The sequence below is a fragment of the Nymphaea colorata genome, unplaced genomic scaffold, assembly GCF_008831285.2.
Source record: "Nymphaea colorata isolate Beijing-Zhang1983 unplaced genomic scaffold, ASM883128v2 scaffold0495, whole genome shotgun sequence".
Lineage (NCBI taxonomy): Eukaryota > Viridiplantae > Streptophyta > Magnoliopsida > Nymphaeales > Nymphaeaceae > Nymphaea > Nymphaea colorata.
In genome coordinates, this window is record NW_022205001.1 from 20,227 (window position 1) to 31,418 (window position 11,192).

Sequence of the window (11,192 nt, forward strand, 5' to 3'; positions counted from 1 at the left end):
GAATTATTTCTTCTCCTTTTGCCCGTTTCAGCGATTCCGTAGAAGCTATGCTGTCCATCTTTTCTCCATGTGTAGCCTTCTGTATGTATTCTTATGGTGTTTCCAATTGGCTTCAACAACTTCAATCTTCCTCAACGAGTTGAACTTGAACCCTTCATTGCTGACCAAATTGTTCAGGTACCATTTCTCCATCGATTCCTTGTAGTTGTACTGTTTGAGGTATTCCAGTTTTTTCTTCAGGGCGGTGTTGATCTCTTCAAAGGTATGATTGATTTCATTTTTGAGTGAGTTTGAGAAGCCCTTGACGTTGGGATCATTGGTGATGTTTTGCTTGAGGTTTTTGAGGATAACCTTGAACTCTTCAGCCAGTTACTTGTTCAACTCCTTGGCCTCGTTGCGTAAGTGATGCAGTTATTCCTTTTGGTTCTTGATCTCATTCTCTTTCTCATCGATAACTTTCTCCTTCCTGAAGATTTGGTATTTGGAATATACGACTGTCCCTGCCAGTGCAACCATGGAGGTGACTGAAGTCCATAAAACCTTCGGTACTTAGAGAGGAGCTCACTGTATTTGTTCTAAAGGTCGTTGGGTTTTTGTTCGCTCATGTAAATCCTATATTAAATTTAAGATTGGTTTGGAGCTCTGCTATTATTGGTTTAGATACTCACGATAAACCTACTAAACTATTCAGTTTATAAAGATAATGATCATTACTCTGGCTCGTCTGGGATTACTCATTAGCAACTCGTAGTCGTTGACCAAATTTTATAAGTCTTGGTAAGCCTCTTAAAGTCACGCTATTACATGCCCTATCCGATGTACCAATGTACGAATGATTTAAATTTATACAATCTATCGAATCTTGCATTCAAATCGGAAAAAAGATGTCTATGGCTGTGTTATTACTAATCAAGCAGCATCTTTTTCCTTATCTTCGAATATCTCCGTCGCTTAAGACCTTAGATTATTGATAATTGATACTGACATCAAAATCATCAAACCAACTAACGCAATTAATCTTTTTATTACTTTTCAATTGTTAACCGCTCTGTTTATTTCATTTGCGTTAACGTCTCCTCGATAGTGAAGCCTGGCTCTCATGTATTTATTTGGTATGTATAATGCTGACAGATGAAAAATAACGTTCAAATGCTAATTAAGTCAGCTCTTCGATTGTAAAGTAACAGCAGCTTTTGCAACAATTGATGAGAGGAACAAAGCTCGCCATTAGAAAACGAAAATTCTCATAAGGTATTAGGCTCTATTTAAACTCTTGAAAAGAAAAGTTGAGAGGCCCTTATAATCTGGTAGGAGCTGTTACTGATGAAACTATATGAGATGTTATGATATTGTAGGATGAAAAATTTATCATTATGCTTACAAGATATCTTTACTTAAGTAATTTAAGGCTTATTGTCAAGGACTATGGATGCATCTTGATGCTGAAGGATGGATGGCATGCAAGGACAGTGTTGTAAGGTTACACTGAAGACACTGAAGTTTTGGGAGAAGGGAAAATGTTGAAGCCGATTTTGGGCCTTCCCCCGAACTCATCCGACAGCCTCTCGAGCAGCAGCGAGCCGAGCCCCCTCCGGTCCTCCCCCCAAACTGTTGTACACCAGAAACCCCTCAAAACTGCTGCACTTTTACGTTTCCCTCCTTATCCTTTCCATGCACAGGTCGGCTGCAGCGGATCCCACAGCGGAGCCGTGTCCGCGCGCGAAGCAGCCTCCGCTGCCTCCCTTCGCAGCGACCAAATTCTACGGAGCGTATAAGTCCCTCAGCGATCCCCTTCGGAGTGCGTTGATGGCTTCAGGCTCGAGGTCCACATGCACTGCGCGCGGTCTAAATCTTTTCTACTTCTCCTCCGAAAAAAATGCACGAAACTGCTACCCACTATCAAAGCTAGTTTGCTTATCTCCTGCAAGCGTCATTCCGTGTTCTAAGCAAAACAGTTCCCAAGTTGCAGATCCTAGCTGTATGCCAGCCTGGCCAACGTGCAATGATATGATTTATCTGATGTCCATGATAAAATAATAAGTCTTGGTCAAAAAATGAGCTTTACTAGAAGGTAATGTTATCAATCAAGTTAATCAATCTTTTTCCATTATTTTTCGTTACACTGAATAAATGCATGACTATTTTCTTCTACTATTGCGGTATTTTCGCCTTTTTTGTTTTATTTCCCTCGATAAAACAATGGTATTGTGAAAGTTTTCGTGAGAGAATCGTATCCCCAGCACTTATATTTGACTTTTAGAATTTGATGTCCAAACGTTGAACTTCCGAGGTTGTCATTTTTAGCCTCTATAAGTGCCAAATTGCTATTTCGGTTGTTCAATTTTTCGAAATATGCTTGAGTTTCTCAAAGTTGGCGTCACCCTCAATGACATTTTTTCCTATTCCTTCAGAATCGCCATAGTTTTATGATCTCCATGTGTATCCTGCAAAGTTTTCCTTTTTATGATGCTACCAGGTGGCTTCTGTAAACTCAAGACGCATTCTTGAAGGATAAGATTCCCGTAGCATTTGTGCTTACTCTTCCAAAAGGCTTATCTTTTCAAATGATCTCTCTTCTTTAGCCCTCCTTTCACAAAATCCCAAAGATAATATGCTACTGCGTAAGAGCCAAAGAAAACCCAATTCCAATACATTCTCCACCAACTGTGCTCCTTTGGATTTGCGTTTGACGTTTTTGTATTCGGCTTCTCAGCAAGCTATTAAACATTAGAATCCATCATAGTTAAACTTAAATTTATACTCCTAGGCTAGACTTATCTTATTGATTCTGGTTTCGAAAAGAATGTTTAAGATTCATATGCAACGAAAACTATTCCAAAAAAAAAAAATTAAAAAAAATAATATCAAATCAAATTGGAATATAGCTAAAAAATAATCAATCAAGAAAGCTATTCCATCCTTCTCCATTATTTTGTTTACATTAATAAAGGCATGCTCATGCTCTTTCAATATTGCGGTATTTTAATTTTTCCCTATTCGTTAACCATCGGAATGTATATGCTTCTGTGAGTGGATCATACCCCCAGCACTTATATTTAACCTTAGAGTCTGATGTCCGAAAGTAGGGCTTCCTAAGTTGCATTATTTGCCTCTACCAAAGCCAGGCCTCCTTTTGGTTGTTCAATTTTTCGAAGTATGCCTTTAGAAGCTCAAATCTTCATTACCTTCATTTGGTCTTGCCATCCCTTCAGACTTGCCGTAGCGGGAGGCTCCATGTATACCCTGCAAAGTTTTCTTTTTTGTGATGCTGCCACATGGCTTCGGTGAACTCGAGACGCATGTTTTAATGGTGTAATTCTTCAGCATTTCTATCTCTTGCTACAAAAGACTTATCTTCTTACAAAAAAAAAAAAAAAAAAAAAAAAAAACATAAAAAAAAACTATTTCTTCACTTAGCTTCTTGCTCGCCAGCATTCTTTGATAAATGCCCATATGTTATACCCGATGATGAAGCAACCGACCTGAATTACTGGCCAGTAATACTTTCCAGCTTCTTTTGCATGTATGTTGGAAATAGCATTTCCTTATATAATAATCTTAGCAAGGCAATAATAATTGGAATTTAACACAGTTAAACTTTAATGTAAACTATAAACTTTAATTATCCTGAATAATTCGGATTATTATCCTTTTGCAAATCCACTAAAATTTGTAAATAAAAAATCATTATCATCAATTTACGTCTCTTTTAAGCAATTCTATAATCTTCTTGCAATATCTCATATCTTCTCTTGCCTAGCCGAAAAATCCTTCTTCCATTCCTTCCTTTGCATACCAATGCAAAAAAGCCTTTTTGGCGTACATTTTATCAAAATCTTTATTGAATCTCTCCAGAAATGAAGAAATGGCTGTCGTATTGCTAAGAGTGCCGAGCGTTCGCATCTCCTTGCATAAATCACCACCAGGCAGGACCCTTGGTGCTTGGTAATTCAGGCAAACTTTGAATCCTGAGGGGCACCAATCAGCAAATTTAAGAGTCTTTTTCGCCTTCAGCTCAGCAGTAAGTTTATTTATATCTTTGGGTGAATGATCTCCGCGAAAGTACAAAGAACAAGCCAAATACTGTCCCTTTTTAGGATCGCATGAAGCCATCACAATCTACCGATGAAAAGTTTGGTCGACCAGATCAGATGTATGGAAGCTGACGCAACAGCATTCAGGAGGGTATAGAGGCGAATAGCTTGGAATTAGAAAGCGAAAACGAGGATATGGGATCAAATCTGTTGGGATACTAGAAGTTTGCATACCCAGATGTCCTGAAAAACGAAATGGGCCTGTTATAGTTGAAACGATTTGAGACGTTATGCTAATATAGTTTTTGGGAAAAGGTCGATCGATGTCAAGCAGCCTTTAGCAAATATTATGAATTGCTTAATTATCGAGGACTATGGATGCATCTTGATGCTGAAGGATAGAGTGGCAGGAAAGAACAGTGTTGTAAGGTTACACTGAAGACACTGAAGTCTTGGGAGAAGGGAAAATGTTGAAGCCGATTTTGGGCCTTCCCCCGAACTCATCCGACAGTCTCTCGAGCAGCAGCGAACCGAGCCCTCCTCCAGTCCCTCCCTCCAAACTGTTGTACACCAGAAACCCCTCAAAACTGCTGCACTTTTACGCTTCCCTCCTTATCCTTTCCATGCACAGGTCGGCTGCAGCGGATCCTACAGCGGAGCCGTGTCCGCGCGCGAAGCAGCCTCCGCTCCCGCCCTTCGCAACGACCAAATTCTACGGAGCGTATAAGTCCCTCAGCGATCCCCTGCGAAGTGCGTTGACGGCGTCAGGCTCGAGGTCCACATGCACTGCGCGTGGTATAAATTTCTTCTACTTCTCCTCCGAAAAAAATGCACGAAATTACTCTTCTTATTGTATTCCATAGTTGTATTCTTGCTTACATCCTTGATAATTAAGGTTATGTTCGTAGCAAAACAGTTCCCAAGAGGTGTTTCCCAGTTGGATACCACTCTGACCAACGTGCAGTGATATGAATTCTCTCATTGGCTCTATTATAATTTCATATCAATAAGTCTTATATTAATACTATTTAAGAATAATTTCTTACAAAAAAGCTGGATATTCAATTCCATCAAATTTACTATCACTTTTTCTTCCATTCCTTTTACTTACATTCGATATAGTGATGCTAATTCTCCTTTATTTATAAACTTATGGATTCTTTCTCCTCTCCGTGAGCATTATAGACCAAAGGAACACTATACTGTTTAGTATGGTGATCATACCCCCAGCATTTGTATGTCAAATCCAATACTTTCTTATACCCAAAACTAGCGTTTCCGAGTTTTTGTTTAGTCGCTTCCACAACAGCAAGGCTAGATTTATGGTTGTTGATCCTTTCAAAATAGGCCTGGAAGATAGGGAAATTTTTATGGTCCTTGTGGATGTTGGTCTTTCCGATTCCTGTAGAAAAGCCGTAATTGGGTGCCCTCCAAGTGTATCCTGCATGGTTATTCTTTTTGTGATTCTGCCACGTGGCCTCAGTGACCTCAATGCACATCTTGGGAGCAACCGCCTCTCTCATCAGTGCTAATTCTCGCTGCAGTTCCTCGATCCTCTTTTCCTTTTGCTGACGCTCATAAAAATTGGGTCGAGAGTGGAGCAGATATATTCCAGCAGCTGTGGAGGCGCATCCGAGGCCGAAAAGTATAAGCCCTTGTACTGAATCCCAGTTTCCACCCTATCTTACCATTACGAAAAGATTGTATAATTATTCTCATAACTTGCAATAAAGATAGATATCAATCACTGATAATTTTAAATATGGCTCAACTAAAAAAGGATAAAAGTGGCATAATTGTTAGTATTTTTTATATAAAAATAAATGAGAGCAACCAAGATCCCCAACCTCATTAGAAACGCTATAGATGGATCGATCACCCTTACATACCAGCAGCCTAAATATTCGCTGATTTGGCTTCATGGCTTCGGAGATCAACCTGACTCATATATCCCTTACTTTACGCATCTTCTCTCTCCACTTTACCAAGGATGCCGCATACGATTGCTATCTGCGCCAACTAGACTTCAACCAGCCACTAATACTTACTCATCAGCATGGTACGATCCTCTCTCCACATCACCAAGAGGAGAATAAGGTGAGCAAAAAGTCGATAATAGCCAACTCAACAAAAGCATAAACCATGTTCACCAGTTTTTCAAGGAAGAAACCTAGTTTTGGAATGCGGAGAGGTCAGGCAAGATAAGTCCAAACCATCGCATTTATGTGGGAGGGATGGGACAAGGCGCCTCGCTTGCTCTTAATTACAGCTATGAAGCAGAAGTCATACCAGCAGGAGTAATTTCATTGAGTGGATCCCTCTTGCCACATTCTAAGCTCAAAAATCTTCGAAAAATGCCTGCGTTGCTTTTACATGGCCGAAAGGACAACTTGATTAGGGAGATAGAGGCTCGGAGATCATATGGAGAGCTGCTGAAAGACGAGTTCTTAGTGCAATACCATACTTACGATAATCTTTAGCATGGAGTTAATCTTTAGTAGCTAAAGAAGATGACTGAATGGCTGTAAGAAAGCCATGAGTTCATACGAAAGCATTACGAATCAACACAATGACGGATGATTACTTCATTTATATGCTTAAGACGAATTATAATCATGATAATCTCATCAGCAAACAATTTCTTCAGCTTGGACGAACAGACGGAATACCAGTTATTTTCAATTCTTCTTCAATTTTATGGATAATATCCCTATATTTTAGCGATTCCTCAGGTGTCATATAATCCCGATGGAGAACTTTTTGCTTGCAATAATGGCAAATACCGTCTTTTTGGCTGTCCCTGCATTTTTAGCAAACTGGCTTTCCGCAGCAACTTTGCTTATTTTGCATGCTCTTGCTATCCAAGCAGACTATGCACTCCACATCCGATTCGTCGAAAAGATAGTCGAACGATCCGTAAGGATTAAAAGCTTTGATCTCGCAAAATTTAAACCCATTCGAGATGGCGATAGGTTTGAAGAGAGTTAAGAGTTGGGTCATAGCTTTTTAGAAATTGGAGTTTTATTGAAGATAGCCATCGACGATGATAAGGTAGGAAATGAATTTTCGAGGAAATTCGCATTTAAAAAGCTTTACGAAGAATCCGCAATCTTTGCATATCTTCTTTATTAGCTATTTTTCAATAGAGATGTTTTTAGAGATAAACCACCAGCAAAGCTCCTGCTCGACCTAGAACATAAACTTGTAGTAAGTGAGATCTTGATCGAACTGCTTCTTTGCATGCTTAGCCCTCTACTCTTGAGACATATGTGCCGACAAAGCACCACGCAGCTATTGCCCCATATTGTGCTATTTATTTATATTGTATCGACTATATTGGCTACTACTATCTAGATAAATAATTTTATTTCTTATCTTTTTTCATAAAAGGAATAACTATGAAGAATATGGGAAAATGGTAGTTACAATCATTAATTAATACTTTTCATTACTCTGCTGCAGTCTCCATTTGCACTTCCTCGTAATCTTTCTCCAAAGCCGCCAAATCTTCTCTTGCCTATGAAAATTCCCCCTCTTCCATGCCTTCACCGACATACCAATGCACAAAGGCTCTCTTGGCGTACATGAGATCGAATTTGTGATCCAATCTAGCAAACACACTGGAGATGGCTGTTGAATTGCTGATCATGCAGCAGGCCCTTGACACTCTTGCCATATCGCTGCCGGGGACTGCAGTTGGCGGCTGGTAATTGATGCCCACCTTGAAGCCTGTTGGACACCAATCGACGAACTGGATCGTCTTCTTTGTCTTTATGTTACAGATGGCTGGGCAGATCTCACGAGGCACGATATCTCCGCGGTAGGAAAGGTTGCAAGCCATGAATTTGCCAAGACGAGGGTCGCATTTCGCCATCATGTTCGCCGGCTAGAAAGCTTAGTTAGTCATCTATGAAATTGAAAGCCTTTCAAAGTAAGCCTTTTCCGCGCTGACGATGGGAGCGTATGAGGAGAGCATGAAGTGGATGCGGGGATAGGGGACGAGGTTTGTTTGAAACTCTGTCAAATCAACGTTGAGGACGCCATCAAAGCGCATGGAAGCAGTCAGGGATGAGACGACCTGCGCAATGATACGGTTGATGTTGGTGTAGGTTGGTCTTTCGACGTCTAAGTTTCTCCTGCAGATATCGTAAATAGCTTAGTTGTCCAGCACGATCGAGACATCCTGATGCTCTATGAGACCGTGCATGGCGAGGATGGCGTTGTAGGGCTCCACACAGGCAGTTGATATTTGCGGGGAGGGGAAAATATTGAAGCCTAGTTTTGTCTTTTTGCCATAGTCTACGGAGAGTCTCTCCATAAGCAGTGATCCTAATCCTGAGCCTGACCCACCTCCCAAGGCATTAAAGATCAGAAATCCTTGCAGCCCTGTGCACTTATCTGCTTCTTTCCTTATCCGATCGAGGCAAAGATCAACTATTTCTTTTCCTACTGTATACTTTCCCCTTGCGAAGTTGTTAGCAGCATCTTCCTTTCCACTGATCAAATTGTAAGGGTTATACAGTTGTCTATAGGCTCCTGTGCGTATCTAATCTACGACTGTGGGTTATAGGTCGATGTGGACTGCCCTTGGGACGTACTGACCTGCTCCAGTTTCCGAAAAAAATGTTTGAAAAGAGTCGTTATCTGTCTGCTGATTGATGTGACCTGCTGGACTGATGTTGTGTTCGAGGCAAAAGAGCTCCCAGCACGCATTGCCGACCTGGATGCCACACTGACCAACGTGGATGGCGATTACTTATCTCATTCTATATACTTTATACGTATTTGGCTCTTTGATTTGCCTATAGCTTATAATCACCGATATCGAATTAATTCTTAAATAATTGCATAATCCTACAAAGCAACCCATCCAAAAGAAACAACCATCAGGCTAAATCATGCCAATCCCTATCGTATTCATGCATTAATCCCCTCCAAACACTAAAACTCCATATTTTAATCTTAATATTTCTGATAGATGGATCATTTTTCCTGCTTGGGGTTTCTCAGCTTTCCGCAGAAGGATTCAAGAGGACAGTTGGAGGGAGATGCGGTGTTGCAATATCCAGGAAGAGCGAAGGTGGACTCTGGGAAGGGGATGGTCTGGTTGTGGAAGGAGTGGACATTATAGTCAGTCACGTGGGTGCCTGCCTCATCGAGTCTTCTTGGGACCTGCTCATCAGGAGTCACAAACAGGTAGTTATAGCCGAAATCACCTAAATATCTCACACCATACCATCCTTGGACCACTTGTCGTATAAAGTATCCACGATCTTCTCCTGTCCCTTGTACTCGGCACCGGCCAGCCAGTCAGGACGCAGGATTCCGCATCCATGAGCAGAGTCGCAACAGAAGCAGCACTGGGATCTTTGAGGAAAGACGATCCATCTCTTATTCTCAACGGTGATGTGTTGGCAAGCAGTGGTAACATTGGGAAGGACGGTTCCGCAGAAGAGGTCATACCTGCCGTTGATTCTATCCACTCTCTGCCGATTATTCTTGGGATCGTAGAAGGTCTGTCCATTGACTCGGTATACGGTCTTGTTGATGGTGAGAGCTTCATCGAAAGTGATGTGGTAGGCGTAGTCGTAGACCGGCGGAGAGATGGCCACGAAGGCGCCCAACAGTGCCAGCAGGAGGAGGCAAAGTTTCATCTGGTGGTGAGTAATCTATCAATTATAACGTATCATCAGAAAATCAGAGAGTAAAACTGGCGAACTCCACCAACAGACTGCGCGCCTGCCGCTTCAACACGCGCTTCTGACCTGCCTCGTCGTCAGAGTCTATGCAGTGGAATTCAGCCCCGTTTATCTGCCGAACGTAGGAATTCTCCTCCATCATGTTCTAGACGATTGGACTCCTCAGGCCCTCCTCGTCCTCGGCGATGTCGAAGGAACCGCGGTGGCGTGGGGGCGAAGGAAAGGGGAAGGGGATGCTGCAGAACCATCCATCGCGGAGACACTAGATGGCCGATGGTCGCTCCTTGGGGTCTCTGGTGAAGATCCTGCTGAGGAGGGCAGTGAGCTGGTTTGAGTAGTTGATGAAGATGGAGGGGAAGGAGACGATAGCGTCCATGATGTTGCTGATGGTCTTGCTGTGGTATTCAGACTCAAAGGGCGTCCGGCCGACCACCATCTTGTAGAGGAGCACTCCAGCTGCCCAAATGTCCACTTTTTCATTGTATCCTCCCCCCGTGAACATCTCGGGAGCGCGGTAGAAAAGCGTTCCAGTGATGGTGAGCATGTCGAACTTGGCCCCCCTGCGCCTGTGCTTCCTGCAGATACCGAAATCGATGAGTTTTAGGGTGCGCTGGACTGGGTCGAAGAGAATGTTCTCCAGCTTGATATCGCGGTGGGCGATCGCCCGCTGGTGGAGGTAGTGCAGCGTTTCAAGCACCTGCTGCCCCACCTCTCTTAAGTCCTCCTCCTACCACTGTCCCGCAGATAGGGGCCGGGCTGCAAAATATTCCATGACCAGCCAGCAGGCATGCTTCTTAACGTCGATATAGAGAGCTTCATACTTGATGAGGTTTCTGTGCCTGAGGTTCTTGATCAAAAGGAAGTTGGCTTTGAGGCCTGGCAATTGTTCGTCATCGAACATGAAGGTCTTGACGGCAAACTATTGTCCTGACCTGCGCTTGATGCAGCGGTGGACCACGCCGTTAGACCCCTCGCCCAGTTTCTCGATGATCTCGTACTTCTCCGCGAACAGCTCCACATGCTAGAAAGTTGCCGTGATTTTCTGCTCCTCGGCTTCAACAGTGAGCTCCGATTGGGAGTCGGAGCCGCTCTCCGCCTGTCTGGTGATCCTGCGCTGGACGAGAGTGTGGTTTCTGCTGAGGAGGGGGAAGGAGCGAAGTTCTGTGCGAATGCGTTGGATGTGGGAATGGCGGGGAAGGTCGCTGCGGGCCTTCATTAGTATGGGGATGTCATCCATGTATTATTCTTGAATTAATGCTCCACGGAAGAACCGACTAAGATACCTCCAATCCCCAAAAGCGCCCCCAAGGAGGGTCATCGATGGGTCCGCATTGATTGAAGCATTACCATGTACATATCTAGAATATAATATGGGGTTGGGGTTGGGGTTGGGGTTGGGGTTGGGGTTGGGGTTGGGGTTGGGGTTGGGGTTGGGGTTGGGGTTGGGGTTGGGGTTGGG

General features: G+C 42.9%; 1 pseudogene; it reads right to left on the reverse strand.

The window, feature by feature from the left end:
* Window positions 1–7,482: 7,482 nt before the first annotated feature.
* On the reverse strand, window positions 7,483–9,875 carry LOC116245087 (uncharacterized; annotated as a pseudogene).
* Between the last annotated feature and the right edge of the window lie 1,317 nt (window positions 9,876–11,192).